This window comes from Cupressus sempervirens, chromosome 2, assembly GCF_028749045.1.
Source record: "Cupressus sempervirens isolate cs-2001-9-10 chromosome 2, ASM2874904v1, whole genome shotgun sequence".
Lineage (NCBI taxonomy): Eukaryota > Viridiplantae > Streptophyta > Pinopsida > Cupressales > Cupressaceae > Cupressus > Cupressus sempervirens.
The window spans coordinates 690,403,882-690,413,814 of NC_143119.1; positions in this window are offsets into that span (position 1 = coordinate 690,403,882).

Below are 9,933 nucleotides of genomic sequence, written 5' to 3' on the forward strand. Positions count from 1 at the left end.
ATATGTCCCTAGGGGTCCTAGGGCCTCTAGAGACGTATGTCATCATTTAATGGGTCAAAGAGGGTCATAGGTTACCCTATGACTCCATTTGACCCATATTACCCATTCGAATATGTCCCTAGGGGTCCTAGGACCCCTAGGGACATATGTCGCCATTTAATGGGTCAAAGGGGGTCATAGGTCACCCTATGACCCCCTTTGACCCATATGAACAATTTGAATATGTCCCGAGGGTCCTAGGACCCCTAGGGACATGTGTCATTGTTTAATGGGTCAAAGAGGGTCATAGGTCACCCTGTGACCCCCTTTGACCCATATTTCCCATTCGAATATGTCTCTTGGGGTCCAAGGACCCCTAGGGACATATGTCGTCGTTTAATGGGTCAAAGAGGGTCATAGGTCACCCTATGACCCCCTTTGACCCATAATACCCATTTGAATATGTCCCTAGGGGTCCTAGAACCCCTAGAGACATATGTCATCGTTTAATGGGTCAAAGGGGGTCATAGGTCACCCTATGACCCCATTTGACCCATATGTACGATTTGAATATGTCCCTAGGTGTCCTAGGACCCCTAGGGACATATGTCGTCGTTTAATGGGTCAAAGAGGGTCATAGGTCACCCTATGACCCCCTTTGACCCATATGAATGATTCGAATATGTCCCTAGGTGTCTGAGGACCCCTAGGGACATATGTCGTCGTTTAATGGGTCAAAAAGGGTCATAGGTCACCCTATGAGCCTCTTGGACCCATATGAACGATTCAAATATGTCCCTAGGGGTCTGAGGACCCTTAGGGACATATGTCGTTATTCAATGGGTCAAAGAGGGTCATAGGTTACCTTATGACCCCATTTGACCCATATTACCCATTCAAATATGTCCCTAGGGGTCCTAGGACCCCCAGGGACATACGTCGTTGTTTAATGGGTCAAAGGGGGTCATAGGTCACCCTATGACCCCCTTTGACCCATATGAATAATTTAAATATGTCCCTAGGGGTTCAAGGACCCCTAGAGTAATATGTCGTCATTTAATGAGTCAGAGAGGGTCATAAGTCACCCTATGACCCCCTTTGACCCATATTACCCATTCGAATATGTCCCTAGGGGTCCTAGGACCCCTAGAGACATATATCGTCGTTTAATGGGTCAAAGAGGGTCATAGGTCACCCTATGACCCCCTTTGACCCATATGAATGATTGGAATATGTCCCTAGGGGTCCTAGGACCCCTAGGGACATATGTCGTCATATAATGGGTCAAGGAGGGTCATAGATCACCCTATGACCCCCTTTGACCCATATTACCTATTCGAATATGTCCCTAGAGGTCCTAGGACCCCTAGGGACATATGTCATCATTTAATGGGTCAAAGGGGGTCATAGGTCACCCTATGACCCCCTTTGACCCATATGAATGATTCGACTATGTCCCTAGGGTTCCTAGGACCCCTAGGGACATATGTCGTCATTTAATGGGTCAAAGGGGGTCATAGGTCACCCTATGACCCCCTTTGACCCATATGAACGATTCGACTATGTCCCTAGTGGTCCTAGGACCCCTAGGGACATATGTCATCGTTTAATGGGTCAAAGAGGGTCATGGGTCACCCTATGACCCCCTTTGACCCATAATACCCATTCGAATATGTCCCTAGGGGTCCTAGGACCCCTAAAGACATATGTCGTCGTTTAATGGGTCAAAGGGGGTCATAGGTCACCCTATGACCCCCTTTGACCGATATGAACGATTCGGCTATGTCCCTGAGGGTCCTAGGTACATATGTTGTCATTTAATGGGTCAAAGGGACCCCCTTTGACCCATTAAAGGATGACATATATCCCTAGGGGTCCTAGGACCCCTAGAGACATATATCGTCGTTTAATGGGTCAAAGAGGGTTATAGGTCAACCTATGACCCCCTTTGACTCTTATATATTAATAATATACATATATATTAATAATATACATATCAATATAATAATATATATATATATACATATTACATTATTATATTTAATGAAAATATTCCATTATTATATAAATATATTAATAACATACATATTAATATAATAATATTTATAATATATATTATATTTAATAAAAATATTACATTGTTATATAAATATTATATTATTATACATATTAATATAATATTATATAATACATATTACATTTAATGAAAATATTACGTTATTGTATATATTAATAACATACATATTAATATAATAATATATAATACGTATTCTATATATATATAAATTACGTTATTATATTTAGTAAAAATAATAATAATATATATTATATTTATAGATTGTAATAAGATTAACATAAGATATTATTATATATTACTAGATTATATCTTGTATGTTTACATTACATTATTATATATATAATATATTAAAATATGCCTTTACATATTAATATAAGTGAAATAATTTAAAAATAAAAAACTAGAACGTTTAAATCGAATTTTTCTCCAAAATTTGAAGATTTTTGGAATTTGACTACTGAGCCATATCGGATATCCGATCAGGCTTGGTATTTACCAAGCCTTTCCGGTCAACCCCAAAGACGTGTTTATAGAGAGTTTTAGTGATACTCAGACTTCGGGTAGCTGACAATGTTATTTTGATCGAAATTGAATGAAACAAAATGGGTTTTTTAATATCGCTCTCTAGATTCCATCAATATAATTTTTGTCAAATTTTGAGTTCGATAAGTATTTATTAGTTAATTATCAATGAAGATTATTGTAAACTGCTGATTGACATACTGAATGAAAAATAGCTATAACTTTCAAACGGTATAACATTTTTTAAATCTAAAAGTTATGTCACATTCTATACTTCGCCTAGTATAAGAAAAAAAAAAAAAAAGGAAAATTTAATCAAATTTTCTATTAGTTAGGGTGGTCAGACACGGGACTCTTTTTAATCCGAAAAAGTTTTTGTAGAAAATTCATATTTAATTATTTATTTGGAATAAAAATATCAAAAAATATGTGTCACATCTGGGCTTGAGTCTAGTTTTCATATCTATAATTATATTAAAAAAATATTATTATTTGATTTTGATTAAGGTGGTCAGACATACACCTACTTTTTATTTTCTCCTTGAAATTTTCTTAGTACTGCATTAAAATTCAAACTTTTGACCAATCAATTATTTTTTTCTCCTGATAAGACCTAGTAGTTTAGAAACGACATTCAATTTTCTACAAATTATTTTCTTACAACTTTTTGATATAAATTCCATAACCACTTCAAAATTATGTGTCAAGTTGACATAAACCTGATTTGCTGATTTTTCACTGCCACTTAAGGCCATAGTTTGGTACACCATGATCTTGCACATACCCAGAAGAGAGGACTTTTTGACAAACTTGGATCTACCAGCAAGGGACAAAGATTTATTGTGCCATTTGTTTAGTTTATTATGGATCTTGTCCCTGATCCAACTCCACATCTCCTTCAAGGAGGGCTCAATAGATAAGGGGATACAAGGAGACTTAACAAATTTAGAGGGGCCACCCCATTGGAAACCAAACTTCTCAAACCAATCAAGAGGATGGTTATCCCATCCAAGACAAATAGATTTAGAATGAGATAACTGAGGTCCTGATATTTTACAAAAAAAGTTTAGTTTATTGATCATGGCTTCAAAGTTAGACTTAGAGGCTTCATGATAAAGAGAAGTGTCATTAGCAAACTGGCAATTGATAATTTCATTATTATCTGGAAAGGTAATACCTTTAACCGTAAGGGAAAGAGTGTTATCCCTAAGAATATAAAAGAGATCTTCAAAGGCAATAACAGAGAGGGCTAGGGCAAGTGGGCAACCTTGTCTAATCAATCTTCCCAAGGGAAAAGGGGCTGGCAGAGATCCATTAATATCAACTTGAGGAAAAGCATCTTTAACAAGCATTTTAACAATGTCACAAAAGAAAGAGGGGAACCAAAGGCATCAAGCATCATGTTAATAAAATTCCACTCAATTCTATCATATGCCTTTTCAAAGTCAAGCAAAAGCATAGACACCTTTTGATTAGTATACTTAGCCTAGTTAAGAGCCTCCCATCCAATGATCAGATTCCCTAAGATATATCTACCTTTAACAAAGCCAATTTGGGTAGGACAAATGAATTTAGGAAGGATGGTTTCTAGCCTTCGAGACATAATCTTAGCAAGGATTTTATAAGAGACATTTAACAGAGTTATGGGTCTCTAGTTTTTAATAAGGGATTTATCACCCTTCTTGGGGATTAGTTTGATAATGCCAAAATTAATATCTCTACCCAAAGTCCCAGAATCGATGGCTTCATTATACATATTAAGTAACTCTTACAAATCCATTTTTTGTTAACTTTGTAGAACTCCATAGGCAACCCATTAGGGCTAGGGGCTTTATCATTATTAAAGGAGTTAATGGAGTTCTCAATTTCCTCCAGAGTTATAGGCTGTTCAAGGAAGGAGGCATCATTATTCGAGATTTTCTTGGAGATAAGATTCCTGCATTGATCTCTAAGAGCTTTAACATCCTAAGAATCCTCAAAAGTGAAGAGATTCTCATAAAATTGAGCAAACTCTTTTTTAATGATATCCATATCTGTAATTAGCTAGTGGTTAATAAGTAGCTTGTCAATAGTTTCCTTAGCCTGCTTCTGTTTAATAAGATTGAAGAAAAATTTACTACCTCTGTCGCCAAATTGAAGCCAATGAGCTCTTGATTGGATTTTAGCTCCTAGAGCTTTATGATGCTGATGCTTCCTAAGAGAATTTTTAGCATGAGCAAGTTGATGGGAATGGTGAGGATCCTCAAAATTATTTTGGATAGTAGCCTCAACATTGTACAGGTTACTAGAAAGCCAAGATTCCTTGAATCTAAAATCTTTGGCCTTCTTTTGACCAACAGTCCTAAGAAGATTTTTCCAGGTAGAGACATTCAAGTTCCACCTATTAATATAAGATAAGGAGGGGTAATGAGACTCATTATGGAGTCTTATAATAGAGATAGTAGTAAGGATATATTCAACTTGCAGAAGACTAGTGTTAAGAATGAATTTGTTGCTACTCTGATTGCAGCGGATAGGGGAACAACCTAAGTTGATAGAGATTAAAATGGGGTGGTGATCTGAGAGAGTAGTGGGGGAGACAATTAATAGGTTATTATGAATGTCTAGAATCATAGAGAAGAAATTGTTATTGAGGTAGAAGCGATCCAACCTGGAATAGATTCTAGAATGGCCTTTTTGGAAATTACAGCAAGTATACTAGAGCCCATGGTTACTATACTTGTTTCAACTAAAAGGATCAAAGAGAGACTTAGCAGTTTTAAAATTATTCTAGGCAAGTTTTTCCTATCTTTCTAGGAAAAGGGAAGACCTCCCATCTTATCTTCTTGGTCTTTAATCATATTAAAATCACCTCCAAAAATCCAGGGGATATTTGGAAGCGAGCTAAGCCAAGAATAGAGCATTACCCTTTCAATATAATCATTGGCAACATAAATAGAATAGATACCAAATTCATAGTCATTTTAATAAAAAATCACCCAAATAGCTCTATTGTAGGGAGAATAACCAAAAGTCTTAATACTAGGACCCCAAGTAGGGATGAGTAGGATAGCCACACCTCCCTACCCCTAGGGGTGATTGGTGGAGAATTTAACTACATCTTTCCAAATAAAATTAAGATTGGATTCTAAAGTGAATCTGATAGACTTAATTTCTTGCAACATGATCAGGTTGATATTTCTCCTAGAATTGAGAAAATTTTTAACCACAAAGTTTCTATCAAGACATTCAAGTCCTTTGATATTCCAAGAAACATAATTCATTGAGACATAAATTTAGAGTTGGATGCTTTAGGATCCATAATATCCTCCATAGGAGAGACATCACCAGTGATTTAAGGGGTTTGATTTTTATCATTTTTGTTTTTGTTTTTGGAACCAAGGGGTCTCGCTTTCCTCTTTGAAGTGAGAATATCCTCACTATGAGATAGGAAGTGAAATGAACTATCGAACATCAAGGGCTGGTTAATAGCATTTGATGGGTTCTTAGGTATAACTTCAAAAATGAACTCATTAGAGATTTCTTAGAAGCTTTTAACCAAAGGCTTCAGATTTAGAAGGGTTTTTGAGGTAGATGTAATGGGGGCGGAAGATTTACCAGTAACCTAAATATTGACAATAGAATTACTAATGAAGTACCGCTCTGATACCACTTGATGAAGGTAAGCTTTGATACCACTTGATGTAAGTACTGTTGTAATACCACTGATGAATGGCCACACCACCCTTACCAACTCACAACCAAGAATGCAACAATATGAAGAGAAAGAGATTATGAAATGTTTCAAACAATTTTATTATACTTAAGAATCCAATAGCAATTACAATAACATTACAAGATCTCTCAAGATCCAATCCAAACCCAAGCTAGTCCAGATCCACACTCTAGTAGAAAGCTCTGAGATCTCAACTTTGTGCTCGCAAGCCACCAAGCAACCTCCTTGTTTCTAAACCGCAGCCACTAGCTCTTCTCCAACCTTATCCAAGATCCAAGTGTAAACTGCCTAACATTCGGTGCTCTATCTACAAACTCACAAGTCCACCACAATCCTGCTATAAACTACCTCACATTCGGCACTCTATTCACAGACTTAGGAAAAATCACTCCACTTCCTCCTTCTCTTTCACACCTTGAAGCCTTCCAAGTTTTCCAAGCTTCACCTTCCACAACTTTCACCTTTCCAAGCTTCCACTTCTCAAGCTTCTCCTTGAGCTTCCACTCCTCAAGCTTCTCCTTGAGCTTTCACCTTCTTCTAAAGCTTCTCCTTGAGCTTTCTTTAGAAATGATCATATGCCTTGCTTAAATAGGCACTTACCACCCCATGCATGACTTATCCACAAGCTTCTAGAATTCCTCCACAACCTTCTACAACTTCCACAACCTTCTACATTATCCACAACTTTTTACAATATTCATAACTTTCTAGAATTCTTCCCACACACCTCGATAAATGGAATGACAACCATTTATTTTTTATTTTTTTCTATTATGCCACCTATGCAACTCAAAAATAGAAATCCTCTTTTTCTTTCTTTTCTCCTTTTTCCCCTTTTTTACTTTTTTATTATTTCTCCTCTAATTTTCATCACTTTCTCTCTCCTCCACAATTTGTTTATTTATTTAGTTTTTTCCAAATTTTTTTTTTTCAATAATTTTTCTATGCAAGATGCTCCTGCATTAAATACTTATTGGGGGAGGTGGGAAGACTGGCATATTAGGGGCTAACGCATTATTATTAGATCAATTTTTTTTCTTCTTGGTAACAGCTTGAAATCTATCAACATCCACGTACGATGCTTGGGATAGAAGCATTATGAAGGGATGGTGTTGGTGGGAGGGAGAGAGAAGATTATGAGGAGGCCACAACTGGAGGCGGAGGACTGGAGTTAACAGGGGGGGGGGGGGGCATAATTCAATTGGGTAGAGGAAGGATTAGGGTTTTTAGGATTTTTACTTTTGATAATAGGGTAATCTTTCCTGAGATGACCTTCCTTTTTGCATAAAAAACACATGTTAAGCCCTCCTAGGGTTTTGATAGGGTAAGAAAGCTTCTCATTACCAATGATAATTGTAAGCTCTTTCGGTAAGTATTGGCCAGGTTTTAGAGAAAGAAGAACCCTAGCATCAAGATGAGGGATAAGCCAAGTAGAATTGTCCATGCGCATGAATTTGCTAAGAGGTTCAACTAGGTGAGGAATAAATCTCCACAGGAAGGGAGGAATGTGTTTGATGAGGACCCATCTGGGGGCCAAGAGGGAAACAATCTCCTCTAGATTAGCTTCTGCACTTCATGCCAAAGCTTGGAAAGTTGTATTCCCAACAATCCAATATTCTTTTTAAAAAACATCTAGCTGTGATTCATTATTATTAAAGAAAACAACAAATAAACCCTTCTGTATTTGCCTACAAAAGGAAATTTGGAAGCCAAGTTTCAAATTCCAGTAATTATAAAACCAATAGTCTAAGAATTTCCTTGCAGTAACCCTATCAATTTTAATCGTAGAGAAGAAGATGGTGGCATTTCTTAATCTTTCCTTTTCTTTTATGATCTCAGCTAACATTTCAGAATTGGGAGTAACATGAAATGCAAAGGGGTCCTCGGGTTGCTTACCTTGGGCTAGGATTTCATCGCATTTGGTCATGGTGAAGTGAGCACCAGAGACAACCGCAGGAGCCAAACCATGAGATTAAGTGCGATGATGTGAGGATAAGCCTATAATGGTGTAGCACGCAAATCAGTGGTGTAGGCAACATGTGCTTAATGAGGAGTGCGGATAATTGTGTTATCAATATGACAACTCAGTGAATGATGCATACTCCTATATTGTAGACACCATGTACAAAATTAGAGTTGCATAATTCAATGAGAGTACACAAACTCCTAAGTGTCTCACCTAAAATAATAATTAAATAATTCAAAATAATTAAATATTGCATTAACCTAAGTAAACTTAAGTAAGTGTAATAAGTAAATACTTATTTACACCAACAATCCCCCACTTCCAAGAGATTGATTAAAATCCACAAATATAGCCCCCCACTTGGCCAAGATTGATCATAGCAATTACAAACCTATAACTCCCATTAGAATGTAAAACAACCTAAGACTCTATTGTTCTTTTATTGTGTTCAGTCTAGAAGACCAACCTAAGATGAAGAGGAGTTTGACGTCTCCCTTATCACTACCTTTGTAAACATATCTATTGGATTATCATCTATATTAATATTTTCTATATTTAACTTTCCATCAACTAAAACTGACCGAATAAAATGGTACCACAAGTGTATATATTTTGTCTTTGAGTGTAACACAAAATTCTTGGCAATATGAATGACACTATGGTTATCTATATATAGATAAATTATCCCTCTATGGGTGCCCTAATTATTCAATGAAGAATTGAAGCCATATCATCTCCTTGATTACTTCTATGAAAAAAAATGCTCTATCTCTATAGTGGATAAAAAATTCACCTTTTGTAATTGAGAAATCCAACTTAGTACTGGCCTACCAGTAGTAAATACATATCTTGCAGTAGGCCACCTAGTATCTAGATCCTTTGAAGAATTTGAATCAACACAGCCTTGTAAATCAATAATAGAGACCCTAAAATGTAAACATTTACTGGAAGTACATCTCAAATATATAAGAATCAATTTTATTGCATCCCAATGCTCAATCTTAGGATAACTCATACACTTGCTAATAATCCCCACAACATGTCCAATATTTGGTCTAGTACATACCATAATTGTTGACATATCAGGCAAGTTTGTTATTAGTGACACACACTTATTTACATTCTGTATAGCTAAAAAGCTCATTGAATAGTTTATAGTGTTTTCCATGTTATTTAATAGCCACTAAGCTTCCACAGTTGCTACTGATTCTTTTGGACTAGTCTTAGTCGTTGTCAAGAAAATTTAGTTAGTGCGAAGTTTAGCAGTTCAAAACAAGAATTTTAGTGTATACCAAGTTTGCAGTTCATGTGATGTGAAGCCTATGTTTATCAAGCTTTAAAGTATCTACCAAGTTCAAAATTCAGGTGATGCAAAGCCAGTGTTAACCGAGCTACTTCATGGTAACCAAGTGATTCAGTGTTTGCCAAGTTGTACAATATCTATCGAGTTAGCAATGTAGATCGAGTTCAAGACTACTTGAAAGTGATTAGTATGGACCAAGCTTCTACATCTACCAAGAGCATGATGATGCCAAGCAGTGATAGTGGATTCTAAGTATCAGAATCTCACCAAGTTAGTCTTAAGAACCTAAGTATCTTCATGTGGGACGACTTTGTAATACTTGTGTTAACTTGTGTCATGGTAAACTTTGTAATTTTTTAAATTTGACTGGT